Source organism: Cucumis melo, chromosome 12 (genome assembly GCF_025177605.1).
Source record: "Cucumis melo cultivar AY chromosome 12, USDA_Cmelo_AY_1.0, whole genome shotgun sequence".
NCBI lineage: Eukaryota > Viridiplantae > Streptophyta > Magnoliopsida > Cucurbitales > Cucurbitaceae > Cucumis > Cucumis melo.
The window spans coordinates 5,323,704-5,337,827 of NC_066868.1; the positions used below are offsets into that span (position 1 = coordinate 5,323,704).

The 14,124-nt window shown below is 40.1% G+C and overlaps 2 pseudogenes; both read right to left on the reverse strand.

The window, feature by feature from the left end:
- Positions 1-5,000: 5,000 nt before the first annotated feature.
- On the reverse strand, positions 5,001-5,563 carry LOC127144411 (60S ribosomal protein L5, mitochondrial-like; annotated as a pseudogene).
- A 2,420-nt stretch (positions 5,564-7,983) lies between these two features.
- On the reverse strand, positions 7,984-8,675 carry LOC127144412 (ATP synthase subunit alpha, mitochondrial-like; annotated as a pseudogene).
- Positions 8,676-14,124: the final 5,449 nt, after the last annotated feature.

Consider the following 14,124-nt stretch of genomic DNA (forward strand, 5'->3'; position numbering starts at 1 on the left):
TGCTTTTCTAACGAGTGGCGAACGCTCATTTGGTGTCAGAAACCACTAAAAATGCATTTCAACGAAGGAAATGGGCTAAGCTCAAGAACTTCTGGTGTTTATCCCAAGAAAATGCAAACGAGAATGCCCTGGACTCAGTTTTTCTATCTCGGGGTAAAATGCGCTTCTACAATAGTTTCTTTGTTTTGTATCGGTCATAAGTGTTTCGAGCTTTAGGACTCATCCTCCGAGGACTTCGGTTTACATTCCTAGCATCGTCCGTCGCACATTTTTCTTAAGTATAACACGACAAGCGAGCTCGTTGGAGGGAGAACTAAGGTGTACCCCAAATGATCGAAACGATGGCTAATGCTCTTCCAACGAGTGGCAAAAATTGTCAGGTCTTAGAAACGACGGAAAATGCACTTCAAGTGAAGGAAACGGGCTAAGCTCAAGAACTTCTGGTGTTCGTTCTAAGAAAATGCGAACGAGAATACCCCAGACTCAGTTTTCCCAAAGTATAGGTTGGGAAGCGAGCTCGTTGGAGGGAGAACTAAGGTGCAGTCCGAAAGGATATAAAAGTTGGTCAATGCACTTTCAACGAGTGGCGAATGCTCGTCTGGTGCCAGAAACCACTGTAAATGATTTCAACAAAGAAAACGGGCTAAGCTCAAGAACTTCTGGTGTTCGTACCATGAAAATGCAAACGAGATTGTCTCGGACTCAATTTTTCTTTCTCGGGGTATAAAGCGGTCATTCAATGGTTTCTTTGGTTTGTCTTGGTCAGAAGTGTTTCGAGCTTTGGGACTCATACTCCGTGGACTTTAGTCTACAATCCTAGCATTGTCCCTCACACATTTTCTCAAAGTATAGGTTGGGAAGTGAGCTCGTTGGAGGGAGAACTAAGGTGCAACCTGAAACGATAAAAAAGTTTGCCAATGCTCTTCCAACGAGTGGCGAACGATCGTTCGGTGCAAGAAACCACTAAAAATGCACTTCAGTGAAGGAAATGGGCTAGGCTCAAGAACTTCTGGTGTTCCTTCAAAGAAAATACGAACGAGAATGCCCTGGACTCAGTTTTTCAAACTCGTGGTTAAAAGTAGTTCTTCTAGGTTTCTTTGTTTTGTATTGATCATTAGTGTTTCGAGCTTGGGGACTCATACTCTGAGGACTTAAGTTTACATTCGTGGCTGAAGGATACGAAAGGTGTGCAGCAGATAAAAGGATCGAATTTTAGTATAATAGCATCTAAACACCTAGAGATTAGCATGTATAAAACACAACCCTAATTACATTAAATTAGTGTTAAAAAGAAAACATACCTTGTAGCTTTTTGAAATCTCGAAAACTTCTCCCGAACTCGAACCGGACCACACTTGAGTTTACCCGCTATTCTCTAGACTTGGAATCGGGTTGTGGGACCTGTTCAAAGTAGGAAATTTGAGAAAGAGATTGAATTTGGTGGTACACTTTTGTGTGAGATTTGGGAAAGAAAAAGGTTCATTTTTTGTAATTCAAAATTACAAAAAATGGCAAAATTCTTCTTCAAAATGAAAATTGCCCCTTAAATAGACTAATTACATGCAAAATTTGCATGAAATTGGATCACCAAAGCCCAACACTTCACAATCCACTAACCATTAGTGGATTGATTCACCATTCCATTTTCTCTTAGTGGACTTGGCGTCATCACCATGAGCTTCCATATAGCCCACTAAGAGTTAGTGGGATTATCCACCAAAATGTTGGATTTTTCCACTAATTTTGGTTAAAGGGCAAAATGATCATTTGACAATTCTAGTTAAAGTCAAAAGTCAACATTTTGACTTTTTATCATTTTGTTCGTCTTGACTAATTTCGACCACCCAAGTATGAATCTGCATTCATTTTTTCTGAAATTCAATCACATTTGAATATAAAGTCGGTCAAAGTTTGACTTTTCAAATTCAAAAGTCAAAAGTTAACATTTTGATTTTTCACAACTTTGAAATTGCATTTCAGCAAAAGAAACGGGCTAAGCTTAAGAAGTTCTGGTGTTCGTCCCAAGAAAATGCGAACGAGAAAGCCCCAGAATCAGTTTTTCTATCTCGGGGTAAAACGCGGTTCTTCAACGGTTTCTTTGTTTTGTATTGGTTATAAGTGTTCAGTGCTTCAGTACTCATACTTCAAGGACATCAGTCTACATTCCTGGAATCCTCCTTCACACATTTTCATAAAGTATGGCTCAAGAACCGAGCTTATTGGAGGGAGAACTAAGGTGCAACCTAGAATGATCGAAAATATGGCCAATGCTCCTCCAACGAGTGTCGAATGCTCGTTCGGTGTCAAAAACTACTAAAAATGAATTTCAGCGAAGCAAATGGGCTAAGCTTCAGAAATTCTGGTGTTCGTCCAAAGAAACTGCGAACGAGAATTCCCCAGACTTAATTTTTCGATCTTAGGATAAAAAGCGGTTCTTCAACGGTTTCTTTGTTTTGCATTGGTCATAAGTGTTTAGAGCTTCGAGACTCATACTCCGAGGACTTTAGTCTACATCTCTTGCATCGTTCCTCACACATTTTCCCAAAAAATAGCTCGAGAAGCAAGCTAGTTGGAGGGAGAACTATGGTACAACCCAAAACAATCGAAAAGATGGCCAATGCTCTTCCAACGAGTGGCGAATGTTGGTGGGGTTTTAGAAACCACTGAGAATGCATCTCAGCAAAAGAAACATGCTAAGCTCAAGAACTTCTGGTGTTTGTCCCAAGAAAATGCAAACGAGAATGCCCCGAACTCAGCTTTTCATTCTCGCCGTAAAAAGCGGTCCTTCAACGGTTTTTTTTTTTGTGGGTCATAAGTGTTTCGAGCTTCTACTCTCATACTCCAAGAACTTCAGTCTACATTTCTGACATAGTCGTGAACGCTCATTCGGTGTCAGAAACCACTAAGAATTCACTTCCGACGAATGAAACAGGCTAAGCTCAAGAACTTCTGGTGTTCGTCCTAGAAAAATGAGAACAAGAATGCCTAGGACTCAGTTTTTCTAACTCGGTGTAAAAAGTGGTCCTTCAACGGTTTTTTTTGTATTTCATTGGCCATAAGTGTTTCAAGCTTCGTGACCCATATTCCAAGGACACTAGTCTATATTCTTGATATCGTTCCTCACACATTTTCCCAAAGTATAGGTCAGGAAGCGACCTCGTTGGACAAAGAACTAAAATGCTACCTAAAATTATTGAAAAGATGGCCATGCTCTTTCAACGAGTCGCGAACGCTCGTCCGGGGTCATAAACCATTGAAAATGCATTCTAGTGAAGGAAACAGGCTAAGTTCAAGAACTTCTAGAGTTTTTCCTAAGAACATGCGAACCGAGAATGCCCCAAACATAGTTTTTCTATCTCGAGGTAGAAAGCAGTCCTTCAACGGTTACTTTGTTTTATATTGCTCATAAGTGTTTCGAGCTTCGGGACTCATACTCCGAGGACTTTAGTCTATATTCCTAGCATCGCCAGTCACATATTGTCGCAAAGTATAGGTCGGGAATCAAGCTCGTTGGAGGTGAACTAAGGTCCAACCCAAAACGATTGAAAAGATGGTCAATGCTTTTCCAATGAGTGGCAAATGCTCGTCTGATGTCAAAAACCACTGAAAATGAATTTGAGCGAAGGAAACAGGTTGAGCTCAAGAACTTCTAGTGTTCGTTCAAAGAAAATGCGAACAAGAATGCTCCAATCTCAGTTTTTTTACCTCGGGGTAAAACTGGTCCTTCAACGATGTCTTTATTTTTTATTGGTCATAAGTGTTTCGACCTTCTAAACTGATACTCCAAGGACTTCAGTTTACATTCCTGGCATCGTCCTTCACACATTTTCCCTAAGTATAGGTTGGGAAGCGAGCTCGTTGGATGAAGAACTAAGATGCAACCCGAAACGATCAAAACGATGGCCAATGCTCTTCCAACGAGTGGCAAATGCTCGTTTAGTTTCAGAAACCACTGAAAATGCATTTCAGCGAAGGAAACGAGCTAAGCTAAAGAACTTCTGGTGTTCGTCTCAAGGAAATGTGAACGAGAATACCCCGAACTCAGTTTTTCTATCTCGGATTAAAAAGCGTTCCTTCAACGGCTTCTTTATTTTGTAGTGGGCACAAGTGTTTCAAACTTCGGGACTCATACTCTAAGGACTTCAGTCTACATTCCTAGCATCACATTCTTTACACATTTACCCAAACAATAGGTCGGGAAGCGAGCTCGTTGGACGAAGAACTAAGGTACAACCCAAAACGATCAAAAAGATGGCCACCAATGCTCTTCCAATGAGTGGCGAACGCTCGTCTGGTGTCAGAAACCACTGAAAATGCATTTTAGCAATAGGAACGGGCTAAGCTTAAGGCCTTCTAGTGTTCGTCCCAAGAAAATACAAACGAGAATGCCCCAGACTCAATTTTTCTATCTCGGGATAAAAAGCAGTCCTTGAACAATTTCTTTGTTTTGTATTGGTTATAAGTGTTTCGAGCTTCAGTCTATATTGCTGGCATCGTCCCTCACACATTTTCCCAAAGTATAGGTCGGGAATCGAGCTCGTTGTAGGAAGAACTAAGGTGCAATCCGAAACGATGGAAAAGATGGTCAATGCTCTTCCAACGAGTGGCTAATGCTCATCCGGTGTGAGAAACTACTAAAAATGCAATTCAACGAAGGAAACGGGCTAAGCTCTATAACTTCTTGTGTTGTTCCCAAGAAAATTCGAACGAGAATGCCTCTGACTAAGTTTTTGTATCTCGAGGCAAAAAGCTATCCTTCAACGGTTCCTTTGTTTTGTATTGGTCATAAGTGTTTTGAGCTTTGAGACTCATACTTTGAGGACTTCAATCTACATTCTTGGCACTGGCCCTCACACATTTACACAAAGTATAGGTCAGGAAGCGAGCTGGGTGGACGAAGTACTAAGGTGTATTGATTTTTTTTAGAATCTAAGAAATCTAGTGATTGCAAGTTCTTTATTTCAAGAAGTTGGATTTCGGCTTCAATCTTTTCTTTTTTCTCAAATTCGATTTTTTTTTTTCAAAAAGCCGCTTTACAGTGGTAAAGTCTCATCTTTTGTCTTGGCAAAAGTGACAATAGTCACATTGAACCTTAGAGTCTTAGAGAAGATCTCGAAATGATCTGTTAGTTCTAGGAAAAATTCGAAAAACTCCGATTCCATCGAGAATTGAATGGATTTTTCTTGTATTTCGGTCGGAGAATTTAAGAAAGACATTACTATTCCTATAATGACTTTGAAAGAAAAATTAGACATTTCATGCCCTCAGAGAGTGCTTTCTCGTGCTAGATCACTAACATATCCTTTATCTTTATTTGACTCAAAAAATTGATTGGATCGAAAGGACTTTCCTATCGAACCCCTTGTCCGTATCAATTTCTAACTACGCAGAATCTTCATAGCCAATTTTCCATTTTTTCTCCTAAAATCATAGGGTTCCTTTGGCATGACTCTCATTGAAGATGATCCAGGAACTTTCGTAACATTGGTGTGATTCTATTTGAGCAATGGATCCTGGCGTGATATATCTTCTAATGAAGCTAGAGTTGTTGGCTCGGACCCATTCCTGAGGGGAATAAGGGCCCCAAGCTTATATACCCTTAAACAGCGAGGTCTCGAATTTCATAGCAATGAATGACCCCAGATAAGGTCAGTTCTGGGAGATAGATAAGGGGATTGAGTACAGAGATGCAATGAAACTAGGTGTGTGAATCGGATACTCGCCTTAATTATGAGAGGCTAAACATTCCTCTTACCCAGATTGACCAGAATGAATGCACCTTGCTTTCTCTAGATAGGTCTCAAAAGTGAACATTCTTTCTTTGTGGAAAAAAAGGACTTTTGGGTTTGGTGGAGAAGTGGCTATAAAAAGGTTTGAGAGGGCCAATGGAATTGATGTGAAATCCTTTTGACTATAGTATAGTCAATGCCCACGAAGCGGGTTAGTGGAATTTAGAGGTTCGACTAGAAACTAAAAGGAGTTAAGAACCAACTAAAGAAACCTATCCTGATCTATTAAGGCGGATGAATGAAGAAAAAAAAAAGGTTCATATGGAGGAAATTAAGCTACGTAGAACAAAAGACAAAGGTCCAGGTGACTCATTCATGGAATAGGTTAATATGTCCTTATCAATGAGACGCTAAAAGAATTTGAGAACCTTTCTCCTTTCTTTTTTGAAAATTTATGCTATTCTGAATGAAACAAAGAGTAACTAAAGAAAACGAGCCCAAGGATTGAAATGAATTGCAGTCACCAGTCATGTGTTAACACCTTTCTCCCTGGAATCTGATCTTGTCTTATATTGAATGCAAGCTCCCAATCAAAGAAAGCGCTTCCTGCCTGTATAGCTTTAAGAAGCAGAGACATACCAAGGCATTCTAGGCACAGTGGTATTAGATGCATCATTAGGTTGTGTCGAGTCAAATCAGCTCCTTTTTTTCGTTGCAGAAAAGAGATCCCTTCCCCCCTCTTTCAAAAATCATGAATATTCAGTCCGTGGGTCTGTAGGTAAAATGGATCCTCTGACTCCCAATCAGCTTTCCCTCTCAGGTCTATGCCTCGAGATTGCCTTCTCCTGTCCCCTTGTCAGTAGGGAATTCACTCTCGGGTCCTCACTCTACTACGTCTGACCCGTCCTCTAGGTACCTTTGGAAGGTAAGGAATGTGACAACGTACACGCTTTCCTTTAGTCTATAGAGCCTTCTCATAATGTGCAAGGTTTGGTGGCCCTTCTGCAATAAGGTTCCAAACCTCACTCTTGTGACATGCTATCTTTCCCCTCTTCATTCCCAAGTCAAGGGTCAATCCCATGCATCAGTTTGTGGATTGCGATCTCACGCACTAATCTCTACAGGAGCCCGTAATAGGCCGACCGCCCTACCTAAACCAATCATCATATCAGTCCCTAAGCCCCATTACTAAAAGGCTCGGCTTCAAAACCGTACGTTGAGCTTCTACCTCATACAACTCCTCTAGGAATGGAGGTAGGCCAATCCCAGGCTTGTGCAGTTAAGGTTGTTATACTACACTCAAAACAAAAAAAGAAGGAAGAATTGCAAGGACGATTTTATTTGGGACCCCCAACCATAAAAGCAACATTTTAATGGAATAGATGATCTTATGCAGACAAGAACGAAAACAGAACCTTGCCTTCTCTCCTTTCAATTTCAAAAAAAATGGACAATAGACTTTTAATTAATCTAAAAAATCGCGCCAGGGAGGAGCCCTCAAGATCTTCCAGACGTAATAGGATTGATGTCCATGTTTGAGGAGATCTTTCAGGAAATCAAGTAAAAAATAAATTTTCTCCTTGTCACATTCTTGTTCGTTCAACTCATCCTCAAATGAGTCTAGCTTCTTACAGTGCTCTTCCAAGTAATAGACAAAGCAACTTTTGGGATCGCAGGTTGCATTCTGGATGAGGTCGGTCTTGTTCTCTATAATTTGAAGAAATAGAGAAAATAGGAGTGTTTGAGTTCTCGAATCTCTAGATCTCGTTTGGAGAACTTTATGAACCAATCGTAGTCCTTTTGGGTTGTAAAAGAATCCAAAGGTTCTTTCAAAGACTCTCGCTAGAAGAGCCTTGACTCCTTTCCCAAAAGAAAAATACAGTTCTCCCTCTCTAATCTTCAGATTCAATTAAAAATTGAGATTTCCTCAACCATATTTGGAGTCATGGGCCAACGTTTCGAGCAGACTTAGAGGGCAAAGGAATCATTCAAAGAAGAAGATCAATTCTCTAAAGAATTAGAGAAAATAATTAGAGAAAAAAGTGATCATAAAGCCGACGCAGATAGTAGAAAAACGAGTATGAAATTAAAAACGTAGAAAGTAGAGGCAGATTAAGGTCAAAGAGAAGGCTTACATAAAGGATCCAAAAAAAGATTTTTCCTCTTTTTCGTTTTCAAAAAGATCCTTTTCTAATATTCAGAAATAGGATCATACTCAAAAGTATGAAAAAGATGGGTATGGAAACCACCCAACCTATCCCTCCTCTGATTTGTTCTCTGTCTTTTGCTCCAATACAAAAAAAAATGATAATAGGAGGCATAATCCGAACAAAAAAAAATAGAGGTTCAAAACAAAGCATTTGAATTGAGTGGAGTTGATTTGCTTTTGGTTTAATATGGTATCAATAGCTATAGCAGTTTTTCTAGTTTATCGCTCCTTGATTATCAGTTCTCGTTGGCCCCTACCTATTGGAACAGGCTATCCACTACTTTTAACCCTATTTTCATAGGCTCGTGCACTGATTTACATTCAATAATCCCAAGGGCTTTCAGTTTGATACGTCTTCGCTCATGATCGTTGAAAGCCCCTCTTCCATCAATGGGTGCTCCCAAGGCACCGACCATACGCTCGAGCATAACCTTTCTTGCTGGAATATCCATGATCGATCTAGTGCGCTTGACAAGTTCTCCTTCTTTAATAGCGGTATCACTACCAAATACAACAATCCCTACATTCTCATTCTCAAGATTTAATGTTATTCCTTTGACACCTTTGACAAATTCTACCATTTCCCTAGCTTGAATCTCCTTCAATCCATAAACTCACGCAATTCCATCTCCTATAGATAGGACTCAACCCATTTCATCAACTTTCAAAGACGTTTTGAAGTTCGTAATTCTACCTTCTAAGAAAGTTGTTAGTTTTGGTTTGGGAGAGAATTCCATCGTGACATTTGAAAGAAAATGGGCATCCAAGGATAAATACCACAGGCTCATAGATGTGAGCCATAAGAGAAGCCACTGCCTTCTAAATGTCTTACCGAAAGTAAGGTGTGATAAGAAACTCGACTAAGAAGGAGAGGCTCAATCTAATATCAGAGTCTCAAATTCTTTTCGAATCCCACTCATTCAATGCCTGAGGACGGAGTAAGGATGGCTTTCCTTCGTTTCATTCTGCTTTTTCTTCCTTTCAATGAAAATTGCGGAGCCATAATTGGAGTGGATTCGAAATGAACAAGTCTGATGAGACAGAATGACTTTTTTGATCCATATGAACCTATGGATAGGTTGGGCTCATGAATTCCAAAACTTCTGAAGTAGAGTAGTCTTGTTTTCTTTTTCTTCTTCCGCTTCCTTAGACCTTCTGCTTCTATTATTGGACCTCTTGATTCCAGCGCTTAGCTAGGCCAAGGCCCCTTGTATAGGTTGGAGCTTCAAAGTGGACATGATTATTAGAGAGAATGGACTTTTGAACTAGCAGCTAAATTCAGTCTTTGAGAGCCCATAGCATAAGAAAGTCATGGAGTGCATAAGCCCCCTTAGAGATAGAAGCTACTTTCTTGTGGTATTCGAATGAGCAAGTAGGGGGCGACAACTAAAGAGTTAGTGAGACTGATCGTAATTGCATGAATAGGTTGACTTTCTTTCATTTTGGTTATGGTGAAAGTACAAGTCCTTTCGTTTAGTACGAGATCACTAAACACTATGTGGTGCTTACACCTCTCGCCTATCGAAGTGATGTTTAAAAACCCCATCTGAGAACTTGTATAAATAAGGATTTCCCGCAACACAGCGGTTCTTCCATACCAACTTAGCTGACTAGGGCTGGTATTGGCATAACAATCAGTACACCATAAGTTGGCCTAACCCAATCCTCTCATACTAGGGTTGGCTCCTCACAGTTCTCCTTTTCGCACCAATGGTAGATAGGAACCTCCCTTTCACACCAATGGTTGATAGGAACTGAACTATCTCACGACATTATAAACCCAACTCATGTACCACTTTCAACGACAAACAACTAAACCCTTGGGACCTTCTTCAACCCTAGGATGTGATGAGTCAACATCAATGTGCCAAATGACTCCATCAATAAGAGTTCTTAGAAGTCATTAGCCTGTTATCCCCGACGTACCTTTGATCCGTTGAGCGAGAGCCCTTCCACACGAAACTCTTGGATCACTATGGCCTACTCTCGTCTCTGATAGTCGCTTCTCAATATTCTTTGAACACAATCTTTAAGTTCCATTCTGAGTTGCACTCCTTCAAATTAAAAGGGTAAGGACTCTCACCTTATCAATTGAGCCTTTTAAATTACACCAATGAGGACTAGCTTAATTAGTCGTCTCCTTTCAGTTGAGACCTTTGTTTTGAGTCTCTTTCTTTTGGAGTCAGATCCAAACTTCATGTTTGAAGGGAAGGATTAGGACCTGACCTGCTCTTTGAGAATCGCTTCTCCGTTTCAAGGCTCACCTTTGCTTTTCTTATTATGCTACTGCGTAGTGGGTAGATAGGAGCCAATACGGGATACTTTACCTAGTCGCTTTGATATCAGCCCTTCTTTAGTTGGAATTTCCTTTTAGACAATTACTACTCTAATCTAAGGCAAGCTAGGAGAGGTTCTAGGCCAAGTGAGTTCTGAGGCAAGGAGATGGTCATACCGATCTCGCAGTTAGAAGGTTGATCATGGAAGGACTATTCAACTCTTTGAAAAGCGTCCTATGCAGTGGGACATAACTTTCTAAAATAGAGGTTTGAGGGGCATCTGTCAATCTCCCTATTCAAACGTATACGTTGACTAAGGAGAAATTGCTAGAGAGTTCTGAGTACGAGATGTACTAATTTGAGTGTGGAATGTTGAATTGCCCTTTCTATTTATTTTATTAAAGTAATGTTCATCTTGTCTTCAACAGGCGCGTACGGTGGTGAAAAGAAAGAGCCATCACTACTTCCTGTCTATATCCTCCTCCCTCAATCCCCTTGGGGATTCTGCTTATCCTCGAATCATTACATTCCCTCCTTTCAAAGGAAAATGAATAAGGAAGGGAGATATGAAATTTGGTCTAATTTAATCTTTCTTTCTTTAGCATTCATTAAGAAGATCATTCTAATCATCACAAAGAAAGCAGATAAAAGGACTTTTGCTCTATGACCGATTGATAGTAAAGAAAATAGGATCAGATGTACTTACTATTTGACGTGTAAAGTCAAAAATTACACTAAAAGGTTTTAAGATCCTTATGTTCCAGACATTTGGGCAATTACCCTGAACCAGAGCTTGTTGTGGGACTCCTCTGCCCTTTGACTCAATGGAAGGGAAGAACGTCCATAAATCCAACCTAAAGCCCTAGAATGTTTAATCGATTGAAGTAAAGGTTCTTCAATTAGCATGATTGGAGGTGCTAAAGACAGAGTTTCACGACAAAACCAAACTGATAGAGTAACCACAATTTCATATGCATAACCTTGCCATGGTTTCATCTTTGAGGCAGTTCGTGACTGGCCCTTGAAATGTCAAAGATGAGAAGATCAAATAGGCCTCTTCTCTATCTTGCAATCCCCCTATAGCTAACTTCCATGAAGATTGATCTATTGAAAGAGAATAGCTTCTTTCTTCTTTTTTGCTAGAATCTATCAATTCTTCCTCTTTGACTTAGGTGATCTGTTAATATTCTTTGAACCTTTCGTAGGTCTGGTTGGAAAGAGATCCTAGCGCTACGTGGGGCCTATTTCTTTCAATATCTCCTTACTACCTTCCTGCTTGGTTTTTTAATCCATTTGATTCAGAATTTACCTTACGAAACTGAGACTAATTCCTTCTGCCTCAGACTATGAAACTTCTCCTAAAAGAGATGAGGCATCTGAAACAAGAACAACAAAGGCCACTGAAGAAACTCAACTTAACTATTTATCTTGGATTTCAATCTTCTTTCTTTCTATCCTTCTATTCGATCGAGACTACTTCTGCTTGAAGCCACTCATCTGAGTGGATGTGGGTGGATATAAAATGCTTTTTGATAAGACCAAGGAAGATCATCCTACTCTTCCTAAACTGATCTTGAAATTGGTACTTCGGTATTTCCTTTCTTCTTTCATACTAAGAACTAAAAGAGCAACCACCAAAAGAACCTCTACTCTTGACCCAACCTTAGACACTGACAGATCCCTTGTTCATTGTCTTTCCTTCTTTAAGGTGAAACTGTATGGGAAAGAGACCTCACCTTTGAGTATGATACCTCTTTTGCAAGACTATGAGAAACCTCTCCCTCTTACTTAGGCCCGGTTCAATGGCCTGGCCAATCGTATAGCGACTTCTTCACATAGTACAGATTCAAAGTCAAGCCCAAAAAACTCTTGAAATGTCTCAATAAAAAGAGTTGTTAGCCCCAGTTGGTCCGGAGGACTCATTCATTCCACTCAAAGTCGCAGATGGAGGTTCGACTGAAGAAGTCCAAGATTCAAGTTGAATCAATGAACAATTTTTCAGACAGAAGTGCAAAAAAGAACCATTAGATTTAGACGGATTTCCTCATTTCCTCTTGTCGAAAGATCTTTTCCTTTTCAGCCGACCCAGGCCTAAGCTACTCAATCTGAAGATTTATTGCCTTGATCTCTTTTGACTTCTTCCCTTTCCACTCTTGGGATATTCGCTCTAGCTGAAGAGCTATTGTTAAATAGCAGCAGCCACTTGTTACTTCCCTTGATTCTAGCTTCGATCGTTTGGGTGGCTCCTTTCTTCTTTGATGGGATTCTCTCTTTCTAAAGTGAGGAGTGAAAATTAGGATTTATCATAGAAAAGTGAAGAAATCAAAAGAAAGGTGCAGCAGGCTAGGTGCCCTGGTATCACTACTTTCCTATATAAAAAGATCTTGATGTCCAATACAAGAAGAGGGTTCGGTACAAAGATGAAAATAGGTAAATCTGTAAGTAAATAGGCCTTGGGAAAATACTAGCCCTTTTCTTAGATAGAATTCCTCTTAGACCTCACCAATGGCCTTGACCTTCCTTCCCCCCACTGGCTGGCAAAAGGTGGATTTTGAGTCCTTCACATCTAAACCCCTTGGTTCGGACGCTATGAGACTAAGAACAGAGGAGGGCACTTGAGGTTGGGGTAGTAGCCTGTGTGCTTGAGGTTAGGATATCTTTGTAATCAAGGAAAGAAGATAGGCGAGACAAAGATTTTCCCTTGTTTAGTTTCATAAGTGGAAGGTCATCGCTCAATAACATAAGTTCTTCTAGTTGTTCTCATGGTAGGAGATACTTCAGAATTTAGTGGAATAAATCAACAAGTTTGAGTCATCCGCATCTCTATCAAAAGATCATAATATCTAAAACAATAATATAGAAGAAAGCTCAATCAAAAGTGAATATGGTTTTTTGTAAATTCTTTGCTCCTAGCGGAGGCTCAATGCAATATGAGTTGCGTAGAAGGCTCCGTAAGAGGAGGAAACTTCATTGGGCTCAAAGCGAAGCGACTGAAAGTTTTCCTTTTATCATTCCGAGGAGTTTCCATATTTGATTTGATCCACTAAGTGAAAGATGGAACTAGAAGAATTTAAAAAGGACTCCATACCAGTCCTTCTTAGTTTATTGATTGAATCTACCATATTCACATTAACAAGTTCAACGTATGGTAGAGGTCTTGACTGAAAAGAGAGGACTAATTAAGCTAGTCCTCACTGGTTTAATTTAAAAGGTCCAGGTGACTAGTCTTTTAGTGGAATTGGAGAAGTCCGAAGGACCTCTTTGATCCACTAAGTCAAAGATATTGCACAAGGCTGAAGCACTCATTCATTGATCTATTTTGATGCCTTATCATTCAAGATTTGGGACTCTACAACTAGTTTAGCTCTGAGAAACGTTGTAAACTGACTCTCCCTTGCCGCACCATATCGATCACGACAAGAAAAGAAAGCTCCAGATGAGTTGAATTTCTCTTTCAATTTGAGATCTTACTGCTACGTGGGCTTTGTGGAGTTACTTCTTCAACCGCGTAGTGGACAACTGCTCTTTCTAGGTCGAGATATGAAAAACACCGCTACATGGGTTGGCCAGTCTACGAAGAGATGAGTATAGTGAGACAGCCACACCTCTAAGTCTTGAGTTCTATCGGAGGCATCTTTATCTCTTTCAATCGAGCTACTTTTACTTCCCTACCAATCCCCATAATAATGGGTGAATTCTTCTCTTTCTTTCTCTCTTCTTTGAATGCCCTTCGCTTTGTGCCTTTAAGTAGGCTTCGCCCCTCTCCCATAGGTCGAGATATTCTATAACCTCTTCAGTAGGTTCACACTTCACACCTCTACCCTAAAAATGATTTCAGAAATTAAATCTAGCAACAAACGTTGGGAAAGAGAAATAGCTCCGTACCCGAGTAAAGATAGAGCTACGCTTT